The sequence below is a fragment of the Colobus angolensis genome, unplaced genomic scaffold, assembly GCF_000951035.1.
Source record: "Colobus angolensis palliatus isolate OR3802 unplaced genomic scaffold, Cang.pa_1.0 Scaffold97, whole genome shotgun sequence".
Classification (NCBI taxonomy): domain Eukaryota; kingdom Metazoa; phylum Chordata; class Mammalia; order Primates; family Cercopithecidae; genus Colobus; species Colobus angolensis.
The window spans coordinates 915,187-919,178 of NW_012123709.1; positions in this window are offsets into that span (position 1 = coordinate 915,187).

Sequence of the window (3,992 nt, forward strand, 5' to 3'; positions counted from 1 at the left end):
AGGAGAGGGGAGCTGAGGATACTGCCCTGAGGGCCTGGCTCACAGTTTTTCCATAAATTTGTCTCCAAAGACTTAGTGAGTGACTCATGTGCCAAGCCTGGAGCAGAGCGCTCGGAGGGTATCAAGGAGTAGATGGCATCACCCTTGTCTTCTAGGAGGATCGTCTCGCTGGTGAGAAGAAATTCAGTCAGATAAGCAGGGTGCAGTGGCTTGCACCTGTAATCGCAGCTACTCAGGAGGCTGAGGTGGGAGGATCACTTGAGATCAGGAGTTTGAAATTAGCCTGGGCAACTTAGGGGGACCCCCATCTCTATTTATTAAAAGATTTTTTTAGAAGAAAAAAAAAGAAACTAAGATAAGACCAGGCATCCCAAATGGCAAACCCAATGTTGAGAGGACATTTATCGGGAATGCCCCTCTGTAGCTTTCTTCCCACTTCCTAATACAGAACTACTTGTACTTCTTAAACGTGGGAATGTCCGTTCATTTCCTCATTCAACAAATATTTACCGAGTAGTCCCCCCAAATGAAACTGAACATATGCTGTTGTCATACTTCATGGGACCTTGGACTCCACATCTTATCTTCCCAGTTTTCCCAGACTGTAGCATGCCAGCTTTAGTCCTTAGTTCCAGTATTTCCCTTTACATCCCGGTCTCTGAATTCCCAGATGCCTTCTTTTTAGCAGAGTACCTGCTTTTTCTATTTGAATCCCTCTGAATCAGTGATTGGCAAGTAGTGAGCTCATTGACTAGGCAATCAAATAATTTCTTAACTTGCCCAGTTAGTAGAAGCCAATCTGTCTGTTCTGGCGCGCACACACACACACACACACTCTGCAACTCAGAAGAGAGGAACTATCTTTGCAAACAGATGGATAACAGAGATAAATTCCCTTTGATAGGGCAAGTCCAGCAAGGGAAGGACACCCACGTCTTGCAGATCCCTGGTCTTTCTTACATATATGAGCTCTTCTGGAAGTAGTTAAGGGGGTCAGGCACCATGTGCTCCCCCAGCAAGACCCCAACCTTACCCATAAATCAGTTTCCAATCTAACCCCTCCCTGGGGGTTGAGTTACAAACCTCAGTAACCCCAGGGCAGCCTGCCTGGTAATTCCTATTATTCAGCTGTCAGCTGGTTTTTTAAAAACCGCCCTCTCCAGTGATCCAGTTACTGGAGTTTTAGAGCCATTTCTTGTCTCAGAGAGAAATCCTATAGCCAGGTGAGACAATGGAGAGGGCTCCTGCCCGCTTTCTACAGGAGCTGGGTTTTCCTTCTGGATGAGAGCAGCCTCCCCTTAACTCTTTGTATTCCTCCAAGATTGTCAGGGAGGGCCCTCCTCCCTATCAGCCTCCATGCTGATGCCTTTCTCTGGGGACCCTTCTTCCAGAGCCAGCATCAGTTAGCAGAGGAGAAAACAAATTGAGGCAAGAGACGAGAAGAGAATGAGAGAAAGGAAATTCTCCAAAACAGAGGTTGCTGTGACTGCACCGTGTATTTGCTCCGAGCCCAGTCAAAAGCTCAGGGTTCATCTGTTCCCAGGGCGTTGCTATTGCTCAGGGGGCTCAGAGCCCAGATCTGCAGTGCAGCAGGTCCTGATACTGCTGAGTCCATGCTGTGCTGAAAGGGGGAAAAGGGCATAGAGGGAGGAGTGTGCTTTGACAGTGATGAGGGGGGGGGTGAGGCTCCTGACCTCCCTGACCCCTTTATCCCTGACAGTCCTTCTCTGGTCCCTCTAGCTCAGAAGGCTGGGCCCCTTGCTGCTTGACCTTAGAGACTGAGAGCGCAGGAGGCAAAGCCACAGGTGTCTTTCAGAACCAGCCTGAGGGAGCAGGCTGTGAAGACCTGGGAGAGAGGTCTTAAAATAAATATCACTGGTGATGTGACCCTCCCCATATCTTGCAAACTGCCAGACCCACTGAGATACCCCTTTCTGTTCCTCAGTCCCATTCTGTCACAATGACGATTTTCTGAAACCTTTATAGGGTCACAGACCACTTTATGAAAGTGTTACAAGCTATGGATCCACCCCACTCACAAAAATGTTTGTGTGTACCCACAAACACAGTTTAACCAGTTTCAGGGGCTCATAAACCCTAAAGCTCAGGACCCTGATGAGCCTGGTGAGTACATAGATCCCATGTCAATATGCCATTCTTGGCTGGGTGCGGTAGCTCATGCCTATAATCACAGCACTTTAGGAGGCCGAGGTGGGAGGAGTGCTGGAGGCCAGGAGTTCAAGACCAGCCCGGGCAACATAGTGAGACCCTGTCTCTACAAAAATAAAGATTTTAAAAACTTGCTGGCTGTGGTGGTACACACCTGCAGTCCCAGCTACTTGGGAGGCTGAGGTGGGAGGATCACTTGAGCGTGGGAGGATCACTTGAGCCTGGGAGATTGAGGCTGCAATAAGCTGTGATTGCACCACCACACTGCAGCCTGGGAAACGGAGCAAGACCCTGTCTCAAAACAAACAAAAATAACCCATTCTCTCAGCTTCTTTGCCTTGTGGACCCAATTTTACCATGCAGGGCTGTGATGAAGCAGACAGAGCTTTAGCATCTCAGGTGGGTCAGGGTTGCTACGATGGCCCCAGCCCTCAGGGCCTGTGCTGTCCCAGAGGGCAGATTCAGAGCTGCTGTGTCCTTTAGTTCCACTCTTGAACCTAAGGAATGCTCAGGGGCACCACTGGCCAGCCTGAGACACTGGCCTGATAGGAAAGCAAATGAGAAGAGAAGGATGGAAGGAAAGAGTGGAAGGAAGTCGGTGCATTGGAAACCACGGAGGGCTCCCAGTACCTTTCACAGAGGCTGAGTTTGGTTTCCGCATCTCCCTACCTGTAGCAGGAGGGTAAGGTCACTCTGACCAGCTCAGACATGCACTTTTGGCCAAGCCTCTGGGTAAAATAATATACCTCCTTTTGGCTTAGTGCCTCTTGCTGGACATCTATCAATTTCTGGGGGACTGTGCTACTGGCCAACCTTGACTCCCCACTCTTTCCCTTTTCCCTCTTCTCTGTCCTTTGGAGATAGTATTTCTCTATTCTAGCAACCACAGCCCTCAATATGGCTGGTTCATTCTCTTTCAGGTGCCTTGTGAGGGAGCAAAGGAAAGAATGGATGGGGAAAAGGTACAAGGAGACTTCAGGCTCTATTGGGCTGAAGGTCCCAGCTCCACTGACCTTAAATCTGAGTTTGCAACTCAGAGCAGCTCAGTGGTCAGAGCACAGCTGAGCCCTACCGCCCCCCGGGTCAGGATTGTTGCGGGAGTGGCTCCTTCGCACTGCTTTACTGGACTCATCATTTTATCTTTCCTAAAACTCAGGCTTGGTCAAGTCGCTCATCTCCAATAAAATCTTTGCCGCCTCCCCTTTATAAAATACAGATTCTTCAGTCTGGCATTCCAGGGACACCTCTGTAATCTGAACTGAATCTACCTGCCCATGCCCACTGTTCCTAAATCTCAGTGTGCACCCAATGATCAGTCACCAAGCCTCCCTCTGCTCCCTGCACAGGCAAGCTCTCCAGCTCTGCACTTCAGTCTGCTACCCTTAGGCCTGGGCTACTCTTTTTTTTTTTTTTTTGAGATGGCGTCTCATTGTCGCCCAGGCTGGAGTGCGGTGGCCCTATCTCGGCCCACTGCATCCTTCGCCTCCTGGGTTCAAGCAATTCTCCTGCCTCAGCCTCCCAAGTAGCTGGGATTACAGGCATGCGCCACCATGCCTGGCTGATTTTTGTATTTTTAGTAGAGACAGGGTTTCACCGTGTTGGCCAGGCTGGTCTCCAACTGCTGAGTTCAAGCGAACCACCCGCCTTGCCTCGGCCTCCCAGTTGGCACTACAGGCATGAGCCACGTGCATCTGGTTTTCCTTACTGAAAAATATTTCCCATTCAATTTAAAAGCTGTCTCCCTGAGGCCTTCTCCAGCCTTTGTATTCTGAATTTTTCTGCATTCCTCAATAGTCATTATCCTTGGAACGGATACAATTCCC